The sequence below is a fragment of the Suricata suricatta genome, chromosome 8, assembly GCF_006229205.1.
Source record: "Suricata suricatta isolate VVHF042 chromosome 8, meerkat_22Aug2017_6uvM2_HiC, whole genome shotgun sequence".
Taxonomy (NCBI): domain Eukaryota; kingdom Metazoa; phylum Chordata; class Mammalia; order Carnivora; family Herpestidae; genus Suricata; species Suricata suricatta.
The window spans coordinates 26,295,260-26,319,426 of record NC_043707.1 but is presented as its reverse complement, the minus strand read 5'-3'; the positions used below and the strand labels follow the sequence as shown (position 1 = coordinate 26,319,426).

The following is a 24,167-nucleotide window of genomic DNA, read 5'->3' as shown; positions in this document are numbered from 1 at the left end:
TGGAGCCATAAGCAAACCCGGCTGCCTACCGGAGTCATGTTGGGGGTTGGGGGGGGTGGCAGGGATCAGGTCCCCATTCCTCTTAAAGCTCTTTCAGATGACGGAGCGCCTGGGTGGCTCAGTCTGTTAAGCATCCGACTCTGGCTCAGATCATGATCTCATGGTTCATGGGTTCGAGCCCCACATCGGGCTCTGTGCTGACAGCTTGGAGTCTGGAGCCTGCTTCGGATTCCATGTCTCCTTCTCTCTCTGCCCCTCCCCTGCTTGCTCTGTGTCTCTCTCAAAAATAAATCGACATTAAACAAATGTTTAAGCTCCGTCAAATGATTATAACATCTAGTCACTACTTTGGAGCACTGCCGTGGAAGAAGTAGGGTTTGTGTTGTTTCCCACAAACTCTCCCCACTCCCCCCTATCTAGCCCGCCCCAACCTTCAAGGCACAACTCAAATGCCACCCCAGGAAAACAGCCATTCCTGAGCCTGTAGTGAGTGCACAGTAATGGGCCAAGTGCTCTAGGGAACACACATAAAGTAAGACAGCCTCTGCCCAGTTCATAAATGCAGTGAGGGCAAAAGTTCATGTCCAGTACAGAGAGGAGCTCAATAAGTATTTAAGAGAGAAATAAATGAATGAATATGTGAGCAAACTCACAACGGTAAATGCACTTGGCACACAGGGAAAGCAATGAAACAGGTGTAATGTGCAAAGTAGGGACACCTCAGTGGCGTGGGGCTGGGGGACACTTTATAAAGGTGGCAGCATTTGAATTGGGCTTTGAAGGATGGGTCATCATAATATTGAACATTTGTTCGGAGCTTGAAACTGGATCAATGTTTTACATACGTTAACTCATTTAGTGGTCTTTCATAGCCCTTGAAGTTGGCATTTTGATCCTTACTGTAGAGGTGAGGAGAGGTCCAATGATGTAACCAAGCCCAGGACTCTCATCTGGATTGTCTGACCCTTGATGGCATGTCTGAGGGATCACTGTGTTAGTCACTTATGGGTAAGGACCTTCTGGGACCAAGAACACAGTCTGAGAGAAACACCAGTGTTCTATTCCGAGCATGTGATCTGTAGAGGGTGGGGTGGGTTTGTTTGGTTCTTTTAAGAAGGAAGACAGTTGTGAAGCCCAAGATAAGGGCTGGCGTGAGAGCTGAGATGCGTGCTGGAAAAGGTGTCCCCAGGGACCCTGGAGCCCTCAGAGCAATTGGTTCATCTCCCTTGAGGTTTTTGTCACATTCTCCATAGTGTTCATCCTGTTCCAGCTCGTCTCCTCTCCTTTTTTTTTTTTGAAAATTCATTAAAATTTATTCATCTATATACATACACACATACACACTTATATCTGTTACAAAATATGTATGTACATATGTATCATGGGTACAGTTTTTTTAAAGTTGGAAAGTCAATAGTTCCGTGTTTGCTTCTGTACTTTGTTGTATTAAAGAGCATAACTTTTTTTATATACAGTTTATTGTCATGTTGGCTTCCATATAACACCCAGTGCTCTTCCCCACAAGTGCCCTCCTCCATGAGCATCACCCTCTCCCCCTTCAGCCCTCAGTTCATTTTCTGTATTCAAGAGTCTCATGATTTGCCTCCCTCCCTCTCCCTAACTCTTTCTCCCCCTTCCCCTCCCCATGGTCCTCTGTTAGGTTTCTCTTGTTAGACCTATGAGTGAAACTCTTTGGCCAGACACTGGCCACATTCATTGTTTGAACTTCTCTGAAACCCGGCCAGCGTGGATCCTATACTTTATCCAATTCAGAAGGCCTTTTTTAAGAAAACTACTGTAAAATTATAAATACCAGATTAGGTTCACAGCGAATATGTCTTCAGAATGAAGAAGGAACTTGGGGCAAAATGGAAACTTTAAAAACCGACCAAACCAGAAAATCAGCATCTATTTTTATTCCTTAACTGCCCAATAGCCCTCTTGAGTACTTTTGACCTCCAATTTTTGTGGCTGCATAATCTTTAGTTGTCTTTTCATATGAAAAAAATTGGTAATATTTTTTGTAAAAGTAAGCATGGTTAGACAAAAGTTGTTTGGGATTGTTAAAGAGATGCTTCTTGACACATCACAACTTGTTAACGGTACTGTTTAGTTATCAAGTTATTTCCTATAAATGGGGTGTCCGGGTGGCTCAGTCAGTTAAGTGTCAGACTTTGGCTCAGGTCATGACCTCACAGTTCATGGGTTTGATACCCATGTCGGACTCTGTGCTGACAGCTCAGAGCCTGGATCCTGCTTCAGATTTTGTGTCTCCCTCTCTCTCTCTCCGTCTTCCCTTGCTCTTGCTCTGTCTCTTGCTCCTTCAAAAATAAAATAAACATTAAAAAAAAAAAACTATAAGGCCTAGGGGCATTTCAGTTCTCACTCAGAGGCAAATCTTAAGTACTTGATGACCCTCATTTACAATGTGTCATAGACTTGACCTCCAAATTGCAGAGGTGTGTTTTAGGTTACCTAACAGGAAGGAAATTCTGTTTTGTCTAAACATGGATGAGACTCAGTCCCCCATTTTCAGCTTTACTTGTCTGATACTTAGGAGAACTTTCCACAGACTAGATTATGACTCTGTACCCTTCAAATCTTGTTTCTCCTCCATCGCCTACTTGCTTCTGGTTCTGGGCTCTGTAGGGTCCACTCCTATCACTCTATGACCCTGGCCTTGCACCATTTTGTCACGACACCAGGTTAAGTTAGTGCCATGGTGGCTAAGAGTATTCCTGGAAGCCATACCCACACCAGGAAGGCTAGCAAACACTGAAATATGCTTAGGAATGGCAGCCAACTACACACATCCATGCCATTGAGCTCAGTTCTGAAAATGCCACTCAACTTCCTCTTCACAAGGTCAAAAATCACTGCCACCATCCCCCCTTCAAGAACACCCACCATAAGTGTGAGGAAACATGACATAATGGAAGGGAGGTCAGAGCAGAAAGAGGTAACAGTCTTAACTAATTAGATACAATATCTTAGGCTCACGGATTTAGTAAAACATACAACCATACAAACACTTACCTGGGCTCATCCACTGCCTTAGGAGGGGCCCAGGCAGGAGAGGAGCTTAAAGCTTAAGCTTCATAGGATGCCTGGGTGGCTCAGTCAGTTAAGCATCTGACTCTGGCATGGGTCATGGTCTCATGGTTCGTGAGTTTGAGTCCCACATTGGGTGAGTCCGCTTCTCTTTCTCTCTCTCTCTGCCCCTCATGGGATTCTCTCTCTCTTTCTCTCAAAGCTTAAGCTTCATCAAAGGGAATTGAAGTCTGAACACATTCCCATGCTTTGCAGAGAGTAAGTACCAAGTTAATAAAATGCCTTTTTTCCTTTTCTTTTTTTCCCCCCAAATTTTTATTTAAATTCTTATTAACATATAGTGTAATATTGGTTTCAGGAGCAGAATTTAGTGATTCATCACTTGCTACAACACCCAGTGCTCTTCACAAGTGCCCTCCTCACCCATCTAACCCATCCCACACCCACCTCCCTCCATCAACCCTCAGTTTGTTCTCTATTCTTAAGAGCCGCTTATGGTTTAATTCCCTCTCAATAAGGGAGGGCTGGGAGCCAGAATTCTAGAACATCCAGAAAACTGGGAGTGAACTGCAGCAGTTCTCTCCTTCACTTGTGCCCTAGAATGTCAGGCCAAGCTCAGAGCCCTGCCTAGAACTGAGTGCAATTTTCCAGGACAGATCTGATGGACACAGGGCAGGCAGAGTAAACCCAGCCCCTTGCTCATTCCAGACAGTTTGCCTCTATGAATAGAATCTAAAGCTGCTATATTGTGCTTTTTTTCTTTCCTTCTCTTTTTGGCAGACTGCTCATGACATTGACGCATACCAAGATTGTGGTCAGGTAAGACCTTTTTTTAGTTTCCACACTGGCTACACCAGTTCTCCGTCCAACCCCTGGCCCCCTTACCCCTGAGCAATTTAATGGTCAACTTGACTGGGCTAGGGGATGCCCATATAGCTGGTAGCACACACACCAAAAAAAAGTTATTTCTGGGTGTGTCTGTGATGGTGATTCTGGAAAAGATTAGCATTTGAATCAGCAGAAGATTGTCTTCATCAATCCAGATGGGCTTCATCCAATCCCCTGAGGGCTTGAATAGAACAAAAAGGCAGAGGAAGGGTGAGTTCATTCTCTTTGCGTGGGCTTGGCCATCCATCAGCTCCTGCCCTCCGATGCTGGCACTCTTGGATGTTAGGCCTTTGGACTAGACTAGACGAAACCACCAGCTGTCCTGGTTTTCCAGTCGCAGATGGCAAATTCGAGGACTTTTTGGCCTCCATAATTGCATGAGCCAATTACTATAATAAATTTCCATTCTATTCTAGTCTAGTCCAGTCTAGTCTTATAATCTGTCCTATTGGTCCATTCCTCTGGAGAGCACTGGCAAACACAATGCAAATGCACAACTCTCCAATTCCAATCAATTCCCGTCTTGTGTTTAGCCCAGCACTGGCCTCAGGGGATGGAGCTGATTCTATCGGTTGTCAGGTTGTCATCTAGCATACTGACTGCTGCTACCCTCTCCAGAACATCCAAGTCACTGATTCCAAACCATGGAATAGGACAGGAAATGGAACCCTGCAGCTCATTCTCCTGAACCCCCGCTCTGGCCTGCCATTAATTTGTTAATCAACATCTTTGGGGGCCAGAAGTTCAATCTATTTTTAATCCAGCTGATTGGAATGACACCCAACCCAAATAAAGCTCACAGGAACAACCATTTCCTTGGTAGAACCCATGTGTCTTCCAGATTTTCACAATCCAATGCTTTCGGGAATCCCATCAAAAAAATTAAATGAAGATGGTATAAGATCCCTTTTTTCTTAGTGCATTTGTGTATTTTTCCCATTGACCATTTCTCTTTCTACAAGCTCATGATGCTTCCTTTTTTTTTTTAATTTTTTTTAACATTTATTTATTTTTGAGAGACAGACAGATCATGAGCAGGGGAGGGGCAGGGAGACAGGGACACAGAATTGGAAGCAGGCTCCAGGCTCTGAGCTAGCAGTCAGCAAAGAGCCTGACACGGGGCTCAAACCCACAAACTGTGAGATTATGACCTGGGCCAAAGTCGGACACTCAACTGACTGAGCCACCCAGGCACCCCTCATGATGCTGCCTTAAAATGGTGTGCCTATGCAGCATCTCCCTAGCTCAGCTGACTCACGGCTCTCTGCAGAAAGCAGGACTGTGCCATTGGTAAGAATACATCTGGCAGTGTTTTTAGAGGTCAGCGATTTCCAGAATGTATTTGTATGCAATTATTAAAGTCATAATAATACCTTGCACTTGATATGAGGCTGTGCAAGTTTACAAAGCTCTTTCTTGTACAATCTCATTTAACAAAAACCCATGTTAAGAAAAAGGCAAGAATTCGGCTTTCTGGAAAGAATAATGAACTCTAATCATTAATCCCCCATTCGGCTCTCAGACAGTTGACTCTGAAAAGCCAGTGAGATTGTACTTTCCACCTGAGCATTCTGAAGCCCAGGTAATATAATACCAAGATGCTAAAAGCCATCATCTCTATGTTACAGTAATCACTAGAGCAAGGAGAAAGTTCTATGAGGCATTGATCCCCAACAGCATGGGCAGCCTCTGTTATGACTTCAGATATATATTGTAATAAGTTTCAGAAACTCTGGGGGTGGGGCCCAGGAATCTGTTTCAACAAGCCCTCCAGGTGATCGTGATACGTGTTCACGTTGAGAGCCTGACCTAATAGAAGGTCAGTACACATTTACTGTCAGCAAGGAGGTGGTGCTCTCTACTACTGAAGGTGCAGGACTCCCAAAAGTTAGAGCCCTGTGAGAGGTCTGAAGGGCCCATTCACAGATGGTGTGGCCAAGGTCACTGGCAGATTACTTAGGAGGGCAAAGAAGAGAGTCTTGTGCACCGTCCAAAGCTACGTGGAAGTAGCTGACCGAACCCTGCCTGCATCGATTTGCTGGGACCCTTTCTGCCCCCACAGGCAATGTCACAGCAGAGAACGAGCTGATTCAGCTCCTCATTCTGGCCCCCACAATGAGTGTACACTGTGTCAGGTGCCCACCCAGGGTGCCTGCCTTCCCTGACTCTTTAAGTCAAGTCAAGGCAAAAACTCAAGTATGTAGGGTGACCAGTAGCCTCAGTTTGTCTAAGTCCAAAGGGTCTCCCAGGAGATGAGTCTTTCAGTGCTAAACCTGGGCCATACCCAAAATTGGGACAGCTGGTCACCCTACTGTGAGGTAGCTCACCAGGAGACAGACCTGGGCTGCTCCAAATGTGTTGGCCACCCCCATCGCCCATGAGCCCTCTCTCATCTTAACATTCACTCCATCCCAGTTCTGTTCCCAGCCTATTTCTAATTCTCTGCACCTGGCTGCCGAACTTGTTCTCATTGGCGCTTGACCACAGATTTCCCCTCTTGCATTTTGAGTAGATCCTTCGCTCTAATTCTTGCCAATGCACCCGGCCTCACAGGATGCAACCTGGTTGTCAATCATTAGGTCAAGCACTCCTTCTCACTCCCACGTGTCTACAAGAGGGATATTTTGGCACTTGCAGATGAATGCGGAGGTCATGGAAGAGAAGCGTTTCAATCCAGATTCCTTTACAAGGAGATAATGCATAATTAGCTGTTTCGCTTTCCAATTAATAGTCTTACCAAGCAGTTAACTTCTTACCCATGCCCTCCAACCTCCAACAAGTTTGCATGTATAGACAGTTATACAAACTGACTCCTTAAGGAAACTGAAAAATGTGATTCAGGGCTCATGTCTTAGAGTTGTCAACCAATCGACAGCATAAGACTCATGAAGCAGAATTATAGGATCAGGATGTCACCTGCCCTTCCCTGAGAGCCTCTGACATATGGTAGGAAACCAGGTCAGAGAATAGGCAAGCAAGGGAGCCTCAGGGACCTGAGATGGATGATGGGGGTGGGGAGGGTACGTCTTCTGAAGCTGTGACACAGAAACAATCAACATACATCTCAAGCAGAGAGCCCTCTGAGGCCCATCACCTTTTCCAGCCTACCAGCTGGATTACATTTCTAAGCATTCTTAACCTATAAAAGGACTTTCACAGCACGATCTCAAAATGACCCCATAACTCTGATACTACTCCTACTACCCCTATGAGACAGAGAGAAAGGTGCCATTGTCATCCTTCTGATGAACCAAGTGAGGCACCAAAGGAACAAGGGATGGACTACCAGCACCTAAAACAACCTTTTACATTGCTCACAGATTTGTGGGCAGGGAGTCTTGGTGACGGTGTACCTCCGCTCCATGTGGCACCAGCTGGGGTGGGGGTGGGCAGCAAGCAGTGATTCCACTCCCAAGATGGCTCCTTCACTCACCTGTGTGGTGCCTTAGTGTTCCAAAGTCCTCCTCGCCCCGAGAGTGTCACATCCTCCAGGACGTCTCCATGTGGCTTGGACTTTTCACAGCATGGTGGCCTCATGGTAGACATACTTGGATGGCAACTGGCTCCCATAGGCAGAGAGCGAAGAGCCAAGCCCAGAACCGGCAGAGTCACTCCCATTGTACTCCACTTGTTAAAGGGGGAGAGAGGGTGCCTGGGTGGCTCAGTTGGTTAAGTATGGGACTTTGGCTCAGGTCATGGCCTTATGGTTTATGATTTGAGCCCCACATTAGGCTTTGCACTGATAGCCCAGAGCCTGCTTAGGATTCTCTTTCTCCCACTCTCTCTGCCCTTCCCCTGCTCTCCCTCACCCAAATAAGTAAATTAAATTTTTAAAAAGTGAGTGTGGGGGACAGTACACTTTTTTTTAATGTTTATTTATTTTTTTAGAGAAAGAAAGAGACAGAGCACGAGCCAGGGAAGGGCAGAGAGAGGGAGACACAATCTCTGAAGCAGGCTCCAGGCTCTAAGCTGTCAGCACAGAGCCCAAGACAGGGCTCCAACCCATGAACCATGAGATCATGGCCTGAACTGAAGTCAAATGCTTAACCAACTGAGCCTCCCAGGCACCCCTACACTTCTTGACAGTGTAGGAAAAGTCACATTACCTGGAAGTGTGTGAGATAAGAGATTGTTCTGGCCATCTTTTCCACAGTGCAGAACTTTGACTTCCAGAATCCCATTCCCCTGTGTTTTTCAACAGACCATAGTTGTGAATCCATACCAAGCATAAATGGTGTGCATCTACTCACCTGAGCAGAATCTAAGTGCTTTGTGCACAGCTACAAGCCTCTCTTGCATTTTTCCCCCAAGAAAACAATTTGAGCATAATGCCATTTTTGGCAATTATAAATACACAAGTTGATAGTAAATATTTTTTTTTTTAAAGCCAGCAAAACATACATTCAGAATCAGCTCGTTTGGGATTTGTAGTGATTTTAGAAATATGTTTGCAAATCAAATTATCAATCCAACAAAATTGGAAGGGGGATGTTTAATCCACTTAAGAAAATTAACTCTGGGTATTTGGCAACCTCTTTATCAGCATTGTTTGTGTGTAAACATTGCACTTATCAGTGATTCCTATCTAGTCATTAAAGTAGGTCTTGTAGTTGGCTAAACGCTTGTCATAATTCTACAATTTTCTCTCACTAGGGCTGGCCACCCTCCAAGATCTTCCAATTAAGAGTTTATTACTCTGTCACACTTTCAGGGGCCTGTGTCGACATATAGTTAAATTCTATCTAAAGGACACATCCTAGGCTATCGCTGGTCTGCTTCTGTGGGATTTTTTTGGGTCTTGTTTTTCTAATGAAAATAATCTATTGATCCTGTTTGTAAGAGAAGCACACAGCTCCAAATCATTACCTCCTGGCAGTAACTAATTTTTGAGTCTTCTTTGCTTCACCACACTCCTTAATGGCAGTTGAATAAATATCTAAGATGCAGACTTCTAGTCCTTTCCGAAGGATAGCTCCTTCCAACAAGGAGGCCAAAATCAATAAAAACCAACAAATATTTACCGAGCACCACACTATGCACTGAACGCCAAGCCAAGTGCTGTCAGGCACTCTGTCCTCAAGCTCCCCACACAGCAGCCATCTGTCCTCACCTCTCGCCCTCTCAAGTGACAACTCACGGGGCCAGGGATGGACACGTGACCCAAAGACAGCCAGGGTGCCCCACAGCTGTGTCAACCATCTCAGGCAGAGAGACTGGTCCGATCTGACACTCACCAGACTTTTCCCTAAAAGACACGAAAGCTTCTGCCAACACAAGTGATAAGCATGAGGGCAGAAAGCTCATATCGATTAGGGATTGGAGCCGACATATTTTTTTCCCCAGGAAAAGCCAGTCTGCAGAAGGAGTAGCGTTGTGCAAACCAGCACCGTGTGGCCACAAAGACAGAGAGAGGTAGAAAGAGAACAAAACACCAGTTATCTTTCTGGTCCCCAGTCAGAGTTCCTGAAAGGCTGGTTCTATTTGGATTTTTTTTTATTGGATTCTGGGATCTCTCCTTACAATACAGTAAGCATCTTTTGTATTCGAGCTGGTCTGCCTATGTTCTATGCCTCGGAACCCAAGGCCCTGAAAAGACGCTTGTGTCCTCATGTGCTGAATGCCACATGAGTGGTGTTGACAAGTCATGCACTCAGTGTCCATCTGACAAAGGAAAGGCTTTGGGTTCCAGGTAAAGATTCCAAGTTGAACACAACTTGAAACAATGCCCATAAAACTGGCTCTTTCTGAGCCATGAGACCCTTCTGATCTTTTTTTTTAATGTTTTTTTAAATTTCTTTTTGAGAGACAGAGACGGTGCGAGCAGGGGAGGGTCAGAGAGAGAGGGAGACACAGAATCTGAAGCAGGCTCCAGGCTCTGAGCTGTCAGCACAGAGCCCGATGCGGGGCTCAAACCCACGAACCGTGAGATCATGACATGAGCCGAAGCTAGACGCTTAACCGACTGAGCCACCAGGCTCCCCGAGACCCTTCTGATCTTAACAAATCTCTCAAAACAAGAACTCCTAACAAAAGTGGCCAGGAGTGGTTGTCTAGGAAGAATTGGATAGCTGGCTGGGGGAGGGGTGGGGGTAAGAGCTGGGTGGGGACTTAATTTGGACTATATGCCTTTTGGACCTTTCAGGGGTTTGTGACATACATGGATTGAAAAAATAAAGAAGCAATTTAATTGATTTTTTCATAGAACACGCCACCATAAACAAATCAGGCAGCACTCCTGTGTTCTCCTGAAAACAACATCCCACCCGGAAAAAGGTTTTGTTACTTGACCTGGCTACTAGGTCTATTCAATTTATCCAGTCGTGCTGCCTACTACCCACCTTCCAGAACCCTCCATTCCAGCCACTCTAGTCTCCTAGTCTCTCTCTCTTTTTTTTTTTTTTAAGTTTTAGTTATTTCTTTTGAGAGAAAGAGAGATAGAACACAAGCAGGGGAGAGGGAAGGAGAAGGAGAGACAGAATCCCAAGCAGGCTCTGCACCATCATGACAGAGCCTGATGCAGGGCTCGAACTCATAAACTGTGAGACCATGACCTGAGCTGAGATCTAGAGTAGGGCACTTAACCAACTGCACCACCCAGGTGTCCCTCATTTTATTTACCTTTTACAGATAAATCAACATAACAAATCAGATTGGGGCCAATAAATACACATTTCAGAAACCCTGAAAAAAAACCCAAGTAGACACAAATGTAAAAAAAAAAAAAAGCAAATACCATATGATTTCACGTGCATACGGAATATTAAAAAAAAGTGAACAAACAAAAAAATGAACGGGTCTTAAATGCAGAACAGAAACTGGTGGTTGCCAGAGGGGAGGTGGGTGGGGGATGGGCACAATAGATAAAAGGGATTACGAGGCGCAAAATTCCAGTTATAAAATAAATAAGTCACGGAGATGAGAAGTGCAGCATAGGGAATACAATCAGTAATATTGCAATAACGTTGTAGGGGGACATATGGTGACCACACTTACCACGGTGAGCAGTGAGTGATGCATCGAACTGTCAAATCGATATGTTGTGTGCCTGAAACTAATACAACACTGTATGTCAATTATGCTTCAATAACACATTAAAAAAATTTTAAAGTGGACTGATACTTTCCCTGCTCTGAGGTTCTGCTCCTGTTGCTCTACCTACCTCTGTGTACTCTTTCCAATACCTCCTTTGCCCTCACCCCCTGCACTGCCCACCTGCTCTTCAGGCTTAATGCAGGGGTCAGCTTTTCTTCTCCAAAGCACTCCCAGACTAATCCAACCCACTTTTCCCATCACTGCTATAGATCCCACAGGCCATTTGTCAGTTTTTTACGCCTTTCCAACTAGTTCACTTTTCCCAGCCCGAACTCTTCCTCCCCATGCTGTGTGATCTCAACATGCCTCAGAACTGAGCCTTCTCAGGCCAAAGGAATGAAGCTAACAGAAAAGGGCACAGTTTTGGTAGCACCCGGTTTTCAATAAATGTGGATGCAATCTGAGGGTTCACAGATGACAAGTAAGACAGCTGGCGTAACGTCGAAAAGGCACTGACATTGAATCCTGCCTCTCCCGAGTGCGGCATCGTAGCCAAATCACTTAACCTTCCAAGCCTTGTTTCTGTATCAATAGAATAGAGGTAATCATCTCTATCCTGCAGATTAGGGAGAAGAGGAAAAGGAGCTAAATATGTGGAAGGAAGAATCAGGTACTGTGTGGCCATCCTTGGCTTCAACCATCGTATCAAGTGGCCACTGATTCTTTGTACTGTGATGCAGGTTTTCATGTGTAGATGATGGCTTTTTGGGAATCAAAGACCATGCCCTACTTCAAATTCCAAACTTCATGTCGTACATTGGATGTTCCTGGTAGATATTAATTGATCAATTGAAGCTGTATACTGAAAACTTTTATTAGTGTGCGCATGCACACACACACACACACACACACACACACATACACACACAATCAGAAGACTCATGTTCCAATTCACTCTGCTACATAAATCATTCACTGTGTTTCCATAATCTTTTCAAAGCGCTAGTATAGTCAATTTCCAATTATCTGTGTCAGTGGGGAACAGGAATCGTCTGAATAATGAAACCCACAAATAATCTATACATTTAATTTTACTAGTCGCTTCCAGCCAGTATGAAAATTTCCCACTGTGAATGTGACTATTCTTCCTGCCCCTCCTTTCTCACTGGTAGGGGCTAATCTTGCCGAAAGGCACCGTCAGCAGGAAGAAGGAAAACCCAGGGTCTGGACAATCTGCAGGCCGGCTAATCAGCCTTCAATAAGGAAGCCTGGCTCTGCTTTGTAGGAAGGCTTGCCTGACACAGTGCAAAGCGCACAGTGGTATCAGAGGGCCCCACCCGAAATGCCAACCATAGGGACATCCTGACTGCACATGGTCACCAGCTCTGCATGACCCTTGGCTAAATCGGCCAAAGCAGAGCCAACTCCTCACTGTGAGACCCTGGAGGAGAAAATCACAGGACAAATAGCACAAGAATCACACGGTACCAAGTTGACATGTGCCAATTACACATATATGTGTCTGAGCATATTATGTGTATATACAAAGCAAGTAATGTGACTTTGAAAAATGAAACAGACTCAGGAAGATATAGGCCCAATTCAAGAACCTCTCCATAAAGCCATGACTTACCAGCATCTTGAATGCAAATGAATAAAAAAAGAGGTGAGGTGCCCAGCCACTGCTCAGTCAGTTGGACTTCGGACTCTTGATTTTGGCTCAGGTCACGATCCCAGGGTCGTGGGATCAAGCCCCACATTGGGCTGTGCTGAGCATGGAGCCCCTTAAGATTCTCTTTCTGTCTCTCCCTCCCTTTGCCCCTCTTCCCTGTGCTCCTTCTCTCTTTCTCTCTCTCTTTCAAATAAAAAAAAAATCTTGAATGCAAGTGTACTTGGGTCTACTCATCTCAGATGACTTTCTTAAGGATAGCCAAAAAGCAATCTGTTATGGTTTTAACCGGAATTAAAAGCCGATGCACTTTGGGGTGCCTGGGTGGCTCAGTCAGTTAAGCGTCTGAATCTTAGTTTCGGCCCAGGTCATGATCCCCAGCCTCCAGCCACATCATCCCAACAGACACAGCACAGAGCAAGTGCTGGACCCTTCTTCCCAATGCGAGTCGCCAGGAATGGAATCCGAGAACACAAAATGAGTTGGTTATTAGGTGTTTATTTTAGTTCAGCCGAACGACCCCTCCCGAGTAGGTGTAACTCAGAAGAGCGCCCTGCCCAGCAGAAGCTCAGGGTTTATCTAGGCCAGAGTAACCAATCACTGTCCTACAGTATTTGATGGTAACTAATGATAAGATACCACGGGGGCAGTGACTAATTGACTTTCACCTGTTGACTTTGCCTTTTCCAGGTGGGGGTGTTTAACAGAATCTTAAGAAACAGGTTTATCGAGTTACATTCCTAGGGCTATCAGAATGGAAGTGGACGAGTGAAAACAAAGGTTGGTATTTTAAGGTCTAACACAAGGACCAGCCTTCCCCACCATCTCCCTGCAGACTTATGCACAAAATTGCATGTTCACGAGCATCTGTTAGGGTCTGAGACGCTTGCGCAGCAGCGCTAGTGACCAGACCACAGTCCCTGGTACCGAGGAGGAGCTCACTCTGCCCTTTCACCCGTGGCCCACCAACCTTGCTCTTCCTTGCTGGTCCCCTCCGTTTCACATCTTACGGCCACTTCCTGGTATCATGGCTGACATCTTCCCCTCAGAGAAGTCCAGGATCTCTGCCCCTGGCTGCTCACGGCGGCATGGGCTGGAGCTAGTCTGAGACCGGAGTCTGGGGCTCTGGATCACCCTAACTGAGAAGTGCGTACGGCCGGCAAAGCTGAAACTGGGGGGGCTTGACTCTTCTGTACCCAGAGCTGTCATCTGGGATGCCTTGTTCCTGGGGGCTGCCAGGCACCTGACATTTTAGATACTGCTTAGTTAGTGCTACTTGAAAAGTCTCCTTCATTATCAGAATTACTGCGTCTACTCCACTTCCCATAACTCACTCTCACACCTTTGTGGTGGCAGGACAGCGCTCTCTAACTTGCCATTGTGTTTCTGCCCATGTGGGGGTTACATCACGTCCCAGAGACACACAGTGAGTGAGTAAGGTCGTCTCTTTGCCTGCAAGGACCACAGTCGACTGTGTGTGCATCCAGGGGCTGGGAAAGGCTTCCCTCAGTCTGGGCTTTCAAGTGGGACTAAGAGTTTATTTGGCAGGGAGAGGGAAGAAGGAGAAGGGGAAAAAGAGGGAGAGGATAAAAAAGAAGAGGAGATAAGAGGAAGAAAAAGAAAGAAAGAGGAAGGAAAGAAGGACAGACGGAAGGAAGAAAGGAAGGAAAGAGGGAAGGAGAGAGGGAAGAAGGAAGGAAAGGAAAAGGAGGGAGGGAGGGGTGAAGGAGGGAGGAAGGAGGGGTAGGAGGGAAGGAAGCAGAAAGGTTAATTAATTCCAGGCAGAGGGGAAACTTGGAAGGAGGCAGACTGGCAAAGAGTGAGGATCAGGACCTCATGGAGCACAAGGCACACAGGTAGAGGGCCCAGAAGGTGGGTTGGGGTCAGAGGAAGGGTGCAGTGTGGGGTTGCTGCAAATAAGACAAAAATGACATGAGCTGATTTGCATTTCCTAAAAATAGCCCTCTTGGAGGCAGAGTGGAAAGGCGCTCAGAGGTGGACTTAATTGCCCATCAAAGGAGGCCAATCTGAGGACTATTTCTAGGCAAGAGGTGATGAGGGCTAAGATGACATATGACAGGCTGTGGCAATAGAGGAGAGAATGTACTTACAGAGTAGAAATGACAGCATTTGCCAAGGGCTTGCCTCTTGAAGCTAAAGGGAGCTTTCCAAGGACGGAGGGTTTGCCCTAGACTCAAAATAATGGAGTGGTAGCAGCAGCGCCGGCAAACATGTGGCACTTACTGTGTGCCGTGTGTTATTTTAAAGACTTTACTATATTAATTGATTTAATTCTTACATCAATCTTATGAAATGGATATGACGATGATGGTGATGGTGATGATGATGTCCATTTTACAGATGAGCAAACTGAGGCACAGTGAGATTAAATCGCCTGCCCACTTGTATCACAGGGCTGGGGTGTCACCTCCTTGTTCTTTAGTGATTACCCAGCCCTGCCCCTCCTGGGAAGGACTCTGAGAAAAGGCTGCACAGGACATGAGTCCGCAGGACACGACGCGTTGGGTCTGGTGGCAGAGTGGGGAAAACGGAAATGAGGAGGTGAGGGCAGCTCAGGGCCTTTTAAGGAGGAGAGAGCTGAGTAGGAGTGAGTCTACTCCAGGGACGCCAGCTGGGATTCATGTGGCAGCCTCAGCTTCAGACTCTTGGAGTAAGGGCCCCAAAGCTCCCTTGGGGGGGGAGGGGGGGCAGGGTTCAGCAAGTCAGGGCAGCCGCCAGTAACCTCAGTGCTATGCCCTGGGAAGTCAGCCTGAAGTCCCTCTCTCAACCCTGGGACCCAGCCCCTGTCCTGGGAGGCCCTGCCTCTAGTTCCCATAGATGCCGGCCACACCCTCCAATCGGATCCCGCGGGGAGGCCCCAGGAGCAGCCTTGCCTCCATCCCCCTCCCGGGCGGTGTCCTGCAGAGCCCGCCCTCAGACCCCATCCCTGGCTCCCATCACAGGCCCCTAAGGGATTCCAGGGCGGCCTCCGTCAGAGCCCGGCCCACGGGCCGTCATGCTGTGCTGCCTAACCCAATGGCCACATCCTGGCCACCCCCGAGCCGACCTGCCGCTGGGCAGCCCTGACTGCTGGGTCTCCAGAGACCATCCCTGATCATGACACAGGCAGACGCTCTCGAACCTCATCCGGTACCTCGCTCGGCTCTCGCCCCGCCTGCCGGATCCTAGGTGGTGGGCCCTAGGTGCCCAGTGCCCGTCAGGCCCCACCCCGGCCGGTCCGGTGTTGGTAAAGGACATCAGGCTCCAGGATAAGGCCGTGTGGAGGTCCAGCTGTGGGAGGCAGGCAAGTGGTGGCAGAGCCTGGAGAGGAGGAGGAATAACCACCCGCAAGAAGCAGGGCGGCTGGAAAGGCGTGGAGACGCTGCGTTCCCCGACTTCTGGGAGGGTGACAGCCGAGGCGTCGCCGCTCCTGTCGTGCAGGCAGCTGTGCCTGTCAAGCCATCTGCCCCGCAGAGCGCCTGGCTCACGCAGGGCTCGCATCTGCTAGGGGGCGGGAGCCCAGGCGTCTGTGACTCCAGGGCTGGGGCCCAGCGCCACTCATTCCAGCTCATTCCAGCTCATTCCAGTTCATTCCAGTTCATCCCAGCTAGCCTTCCTGGAGGGGCCAGTGTGGCACCACGCAAAGCCCGGGAACGACTGATCTGAGGCCTTGCATGGGTGGTTCCCAGTTGTCAGGAAAGCTCCCCTGCCTTCCACAGCCGAACATGACCACTGCCAGGAATTCTAAGTGATTTTCCACCTTATTTCACGACATAGCTTCTAAATCACATTACAAACTCTTAAGTGTTTTGGGGGCGGAGTGCAAGTAGGGGAAGGGCAGAAAGAGGGGGCAGAACACCCCAAGTGGCCTCGCGCTGACAGCAGTTAGCCCCATGTGGGGCTCCAACTCACCAACCTTGAGATCATGACCTGAGCGAAAGTCAGAGACTCAACCATCTGGGCCAAATCTGAGCCACCCAGGTGCCCCCAAGTTGCAAAATCTTTTTTTTGTTTATTTTTTTACATTTATTTATTTTTGAGAGACAGAGCATGAACAGGGGAAGGGCAGAGAGAGAACGAGACACAGGATCTGAAGCAGATTCCAGGCTCTGAGCTAGCAGTCAACACCAAGCCGGATGCGGGGCTCAAACCCACGAACCGTGAGATCATGACCTGAGCCAAAGTCAGATGCTCAACTGACTGAGCTACCCAGGTGCCCCCCAAGTCGCAAAATCTTAAAGCATCCAGGGCTCAGGACGCAAAGGCTGGGCTGTTAGGGGTGTTTCTGACTGGTACCAGGGATTTGACCTTTGCAGGTGCAGCTCCATACAGAGAACGAACAAACACTCCTTACTCCATGCCTTCTTTAGGCTCCTGCCTTCCACCGTCATGGGAAAGTCTGACAATGCAGGGTCAGCCCCAGATTATTCTGGACAAAAAACGTCATTAACAATGATGAAAGTGGATAGACTGTATATGTGTATTGGTGTGTGGGTAGGTGACGGATAGACCGATTGATTGGTTGATCGATCAGTAGACATATAAAAATCTCTATCCAATAGGTCAGAACTTACCATTTGGGAAGGGTAAAAGGGATCACGTTACAATGAATCCAGGCTCCCAGAGGAAGAGTAACCCTTGTCAAGGGATCCTGTAGCCATTTCTTACAGCCCACGACGGGGTACAGAGTAATGTCCCTACAGGCCTGTAATGTCACCAATTGGAACAAATGCAGGTTCCCAGGCGTTTCGTTGGGAAGCTCCCAAAGTTGCCATTCCTCAGCCTGGCCAAGGGTGCTGGGCGTTGTGCATTACTCAGGGCCCCCACTAAGGCTCAGAGACCTCTGTGATCTCTAGAACCTTGCCACTAAAAGTATGGTCCCTGGACCTGGTGCCACAGCATCACTTTTTGCTAATAATGTTCAGGCCACACCCCGAGATTCTTATTCAATGGAGATGGGGTGCATCAAGGGGTGCATCTCAAATTTTAATGTCTGAGGGATCACATGGGGTCCAATTAAAATACAAATTTTTGTTCTGTTAGGTCTGTCCTGGGGCCTAGGATTCTGCATTTTCTGCAGATTCTAGGGCAATACTGTTGTTTCTGGTCCCTGGACAATTCTTCACAAGAATGTGGAAAACAGCTTTCTTAGCCTCTGGTCCTGGACCCTCCTCCACTCGAAGGCCTCAAACCCAGTAAAGGGCTTTCATTCCAGCACTCCAGACAGTCTCTCCTGATACCAGAAAAAAAAAAAAAAGTGAATTTTTTTCCAGGATAAAACTAGACCAAGAGTTCAAACTATGCCCGTAGGCACTCTCAGGATCTCAAGGAAGCTTACAGAAAATTAGAAGAATATTTAATAATCCCAAAGGAGTTAAACCATTCATTGGAAATCAAAAGTCCCAATCCAAACACAATTCGGAATTGACTAACGGGCGGGGATGGATTTTAGACACAAAGTTGGCACGGGCTTCATAGCAGCACAAGTGGAAACTTCTAGGTGCACTGAGTTGCCAAAGCGTGCCTGTCCTCACATTCAGTGACCCTAAAGGAAAGCGCGTGTCACCTCCATGCCCTCCTTCTGCCTCTCTGGCCCATCCTCCCTGCAGTCCCCTCTTTCCTGATCTTGTACAAAAGTCTCTAATTCCTCCCCACCCCAGGCCCGCTCACTCCAGTGCACAGTCCACCTGCCCAATGCTTGGCGCCTCATCACCTCCTGCCCTAATCCAGGCCTTCCCCCGGGTCTTCACGGCCTCCAGAATGAACCCTGAGCTCCTCGGTCTGACACCCAGAGTCCTGTGTGCCTTGACCCCAAAAGACCATATCCCCCCAGAGCTGCCTCCCTCCTCTGGATGTTCCATGACAAGCCTGGAGTCTGGACTGGCTCTAGCCAATCCCAGGCATCTGCTCGTTCTATTTCCTGCGCCTGAAACGCCCTCTGTCCTTCCATCTCCCATTTTGTTCTTTTGAACCTGTCAGAGAGAGTCATCTTTGTTCTGAAAGAGACAGAATGAGTGGGGAGAAGCAGGAACCAGCGCTCAAGAGAATGGACTCTGTAACCGAACATTCAGGCAGTGGAAAGTGCAAGTGTCCTGAACAGAATGAATTCCAGAGGGAGTCCAAGATCCTATTGATTGGACTGCTGAGCCAGTAGCAGGAATGGCAGAGAGCAGCCCTGAAGACGGACACGTTGAGTTATGCTTCCTCCAAACGCAAAAGCAGTTTGCAACTGTATTTGAGAAGCTGCTGTAGGGCAAAGGTTTTGATCAATCAGAAGGCAGCCCTGGCCCAGGGTCCTGGAGGCCCCCCTAGGAGCTCGGGCAGGGTTAGGGAAGCCAAGTGGTAGGGACAGGGGCCCTCCAGGGGCCCTCTGTGGACAGCTTCCCTGGTTCCCACCCCTAGAACTGAGGATGTGTCTCGCTTTTGCCAGTTTTCTGAGGCAGACAAAAAAAGATTGGAATCCTGCCGCTAAAACCAAGAGGAATGCAAACAAGTATGCTTCGTGTCGATCCAGGAAAGATTCTAGCAAGGATGGTTTCTGAGCACTTAAAAAGGAAGCAGCAAGGATTTGTTAAGAACACGCTGTGCCAGGTTAGCCTGGCAACCGAGTGTCCCAGTGGGTACGGGACATCTTGATGTCAGGCTGCACGCGGTCTTTGGCCTTGCAAACGTTCTTCTCCACACATCTGAGTCCCCTTTGTCCCCCACATGCCCCCTTCCCTCTGCCAGTGCCCAGAACCACTGCTGCCCAGAGGCAAGAGCCTCGCCACCTGGGGCTCAGCAGTGAAACACTACTGTCCATTACTTGTGCCTGACCCCATGCTCAAGTCCACGTAACTGTCTTGTCCCCTGTGCTTCCGCTCAGGAAGAGGGACCTCAGACCTTGACCTGAACACCTACTCTAACAAGCTGCCTTGGCTATTCTAGCAAGTACCTCGGCCCCCTTGACCTCCTCCCCAAATTCAGGAGCCCTGACTCCAAGCCCTAAATTAACTGCTAGAGTTCTTTCAAATCGAAACTCCCAAGCCAACCACCTTCCTACCCATCAGGATCCTCCTATCTGGCCCCTCAGTTTGTACCCCCTGTCTGGTCTCTTCCCCGAAGTGATCTATTATTACCTACTCACCTAGACTGCGGCACTGGGAAGATGCGTTATGTGCCCGAAGAAAACCTCCTTCTGTTCCTCACATGGCTCTGTGCCCAACCTGGGTTCTGCCTACTCCCCCAGCTCTTCTGCAAGTGACCAGGTCTGATCTGGCCAAAATCTGAGAGAGGAGACAGATCAGGGGAAGGTGGTCAGCATGAGGTACTGAATTCATCAAGGTCTCTTGTAGTCTTCCAGTGCATAAGAAAGGCCAGGTATTAAAACAAAAGGTAGGGGCACCTGGGTGGCTCAGTCAGTTAAGCGTCTGGCTTTGGCTCAGGACATGATCTCACAGTTCGTGGGTTCAAGCCCTGCGTCAGGCTCTGTGCTGACAGCTCAGAGCCTGCAGCCTGCTTCGGATTCTGTGTCTCCCTCTCTCTCTGACCCTCCCCTGCTCACACACTCTCTCTCTCTCTCTCTCTCTCTCTCTCTCTCTCTCATAAATAAATAAAAAACATTAAAAAATTTTTTTATTTAAAAAAAAAGTAATTTCTATTCTCACTGAATAAGTATTGAAAACATAGTGAGCAGTTTTATTGAGATACAATCCACAGAGCACACAATTTGGGATTCAAAGTATACAATTCAAAGACTTTCACAATATTCATTCATAGTTGTGTGGTCATCACCAACAATCAATTTTAGAGCATTTTCATCATCCCCCAAAGAAACTCCGTACCTATCAGTTGCCAGTCCCTAACCTCCCCCATCTCTTTCAGCTCTAGGCAACCACTAATCCACCTTCTGTCTCTATATAGTTCCTTGTTCTAGACATTTTATGTGAATAGGATCATAGAATTTGTAGTTTTGGTGAGTGGCTTCTTTCATTTGCCTTAATGTTTTCGACAGCCATTCATGCTGTAGAATCTATCAGTACTACTTTCCTTTTTGTGGCTGAACACTAGTCCCTTGTATGGATATTGCACATTTTTTTATCCATTCATCAGCCAATGGACATTTCTACTTTCTGGCTCTTATGAATAATCTGCTACAAACGTTCATGTACACGTTTTAAGGGAGCATATGCTTTCATTGCTCCTGCGTGTATAACCTAGAAGTAGAATTACAGAGTTATATGGAAACCCTGTGTTTAGCTTCTGCGAGAGACTGCCAGACTCTGGAAGGATATTTATTTCTGAATTCAATCAGTCTAAAGGAACACTCTGGTAAGTATGTCCTTGGCTTTTCCTATCCAAAGTACTTGACCTGACTCAGCTAGGAATGCTGGATGTGCCTTCACCAGTATCTATGCTTTTCCTATTCTCCTACCCTCACCACGTGTCAAACTCCACAGAATGAAAACTGCACCTCCCTTAGATTGTGGTCCTCATTCAGAACTGGACCCGTGGTCCCTCTCTTCTATACTGTAGACTCTCTTCTCCACTCCTTCCCCCTGCCCCCCACCCTCTTCCCCTTTCCTGCTAGGAAATGGCTTTGCTTGCTAACCCCAGTGAAACAGGATCCATCAGCTGATACTTAGTCACATCTCTATCCATCCTTTGCCCCTTCCCCTCCGTCCCAGTGAGTGAGCTCCCCGCCACACACACTCTAGGAGGCTATCCTACCATGTAGCTCCTGAACCTCCTTTCTCCCATTTCCTCAGAGCCTTCATGCTGTTGTCATTCCTCTTTTCAATCTCCTGACACTTATGTTCCTCCCCCACCCCATCGTTCATTTTCGCTAACCTTAAGTAAGCTCAAGTCTCTCTCATAAAAAAAAAAAAAACAGTACTGTTGGGGTGCCTGGGTGGCTCAGTTGGTTAAACGTCTGACTCTTAACTTCATCTCAGGTCATGATCTCAGGGTTCATGAGATGGAGCCAATACATGGGGCTCTGTGCTGACATCGCAGACCCGGCTTGGGATTCTCTCTCTGCCCCTCGCCCACTTGCATGCACATGTGCATTCTGTCTCTCAAAATAAACATACATACACGCATGCATGCATACATAGACAGTACTATTTTTAGAGTAAGTCCTTCGCACTTAGTGCACCTCCCTTAGCTACTATCCCATCTCTCTGCTGCCCTTTAGAGTAAAGGCCATGGAAAAAGATGTGCAATAACTTCTCCATATCCTCTCTTCCCTCTTACTCTTCAACAATGTCACCAAAACATCCTGGCAAACATCGCCACTGCCCTGTCTTTTGCTAAAGCCGGGGAGTATCTTCTGCTCCTTGTTTGAATTGCCCTCTCTTCTTAAACTCTGCTCTTACTGCCCCTGGATCTCCTTTCCTGGTCTTCTCAACAGACCCCATCCCCTGCTGGTCATTCTCTCTTCTCTGTCTCTCTGCAGATTTGCATCCATTCCTGTTTGTTCATAGCTTTGAATTTTGCCTCGATGTGACCGCAACATTCAAATGTGTTGGATGGATGGATGGATGGATGGATGGGTGGAATGGATGGATGGATGAATGGGATGGAATGGATGGATGGATGGATGAATGAGTGGATAGATAAGTGATAGATAGATGGATGGATAGATGGGCAGATGGATGGATGCTGACCTCACAAGACTCCATCTCAGTTTTCTCTTTACTCTACATGCTCTCCCTAAACATTTTCATCCACTCCACAATCAACCGTTGTCTCTGGGCTGAGGGTCCTCAAATCTGTATCTCCAGCTCTCTCTGGACCACATAGACAGATGCCTTCCATGCTGGTCTCTAACCAGACGCCTCACAGTGGATCAACCTCAAATGCCCAAACTAAAACTACCCCTCTTCTTAATCTCTTATCCAAATAAAGATTGCCATTATGTACTCAGGTGCCAAGGCTGGGATTCTGGGCATCAATCTTCACTTCTTCCTTCCAAACACCACCATGACCTTTGATCCAATCCCAGATCTATATACTTTTTTCATCAACACCACCCCCATCAGTCCTCACCAGGGACACTGCAACAGCACCAGTGCCTTCTCCACCTCTAGATGTGCTCAGTCCCCTCCACTTGCAGCCTGAGTGGCTGTCCCTCAGCTCATATCTATGGTGTTACACTGCCATGAGGATGAAGTCCAAAGCTCCCAGTCTTTCATGACCTGGTCTCACTCTTCCCACAAAACGTTATACTCCCACTATTTGAACTGCTTTCAGGTTCTTCAATGCACCACACTCTCTCTTGCCTCTGAGCCTTTACCCTCTGCCTGAAATGTCACGTGTCCACCATCTTCTGCTCTCCTTTTCATGCAGGATTTACTGAGGGCGCAACTCCTGGTAGGGAGTCTTCCCTTCTGCTCCATGCAGACCCTTCAGGTCTAGATTAGGGCTACCTGTCATCATCAAATCCAGTGCCTCTTTTATTACACCCAAAGCATTGCATTATATTTGCCTTTTTACATGTCTGTGAGCTCTCTGAAGGCAGTGACAGAGTCTCAAACATCTCTAAATCCTCAATACTGAGAACAGAGCTGACACAGAAAAGGCATTCAAAAATGTGTAGATTGATGGATGGAAACTTGTGGGAGTACAGCATATATTTTGGAAAACCTAATAAGGGCTCCAGGCGTTTTTGACAGGATAGAGTGATGAACTGGGTTTAACAAGATAAAATTTAATTGGAACAAATGTAAGGTTCTGCCCTTGGGTCCAGAAGGCACGTGTGTAGGAAGCGGGAACGGTGTGTCTTTGCAGTTTATGTGAAAAGCCTAGGGAGTTAGAGTTGTCAGTAAGCTCAGTGCAGGTCAATAGTGTGATCTGACTGCCAAAAAAATTAACACAATCCGAGTTTGCACTAGACGTGTAGCTTCTAGAATGAGAGAGGTGATGGGTGTATTCCTGTCAGACCATGCTGTGGATCTCAGTTCGTTCTGAACTTCATGTATCAGGAGCCTGACTGTAGCAGGTTCCGAGGCCCAAGGTCAGGTTGGTGAGGGGACTTCAGGCATAAGCCCAATGAGAAATGGCGAGAAGACTGGGGTCTGGGCAGCCTCCAGAAAGTGTGTAGATTCATACTAGTTACCTCTAAACATCCAAAGTCACACAGCCTATTATAATGAATTACTTTCTGACCCATAGGACTTTCACAATGGACAGCTAGGGAGTCTCCTGTCAATGGAAACATTTGAAAATCCCACAGAATCACAGGTGTGGTTGTGTCACACACATATACACACTCACGCTCACAATCCCTATATCCCACCTATTTCTCTCCTACTACCCAAACTCTACTCAAACACTGGCTTTAAACCCTTCCAAGGCTTCCCAATGTCCTTGGGATACAAAAATACAATTCTCCGTGCAGTCTCTGATGCCTTGCCCATTGCTGGCCTCCCCTGCCCATCCCACCTCCTATCCCTCTCCTTGCCCCCTCTACCCCCTTCATAACCTCTCACCAGACTCTCCTGCCTCAAGACCCTAGTCCAGGCAGCTCCTTTTGCCTGGAATGCTC

General features: G+C 47.4%; 1 long non-coding RNA gene across 1 annotated transcript in view; it reads left to right on the top strand.

Annotated features, from left to right (window-relative positions):
- Positions 1 to 24,167, top strand: part of LOC115300391 — a 31,289-nt gene that overhangs the window by 598 nt on the left and 6,524 nt on the right. The window contains exons 2-3 of the long non-coding RNA XR_003912632.1: positions 3,832 to 3,870; positions 13,331 to 13,420. This is a non-coding gene — a long non-coding RNA (uncharacterized LOC115300391). The remainder of the gene's footprint in view (positions 1 to 3,831; positions 3,871 to 13,330; positions 13,421 to 24,167) is intronic.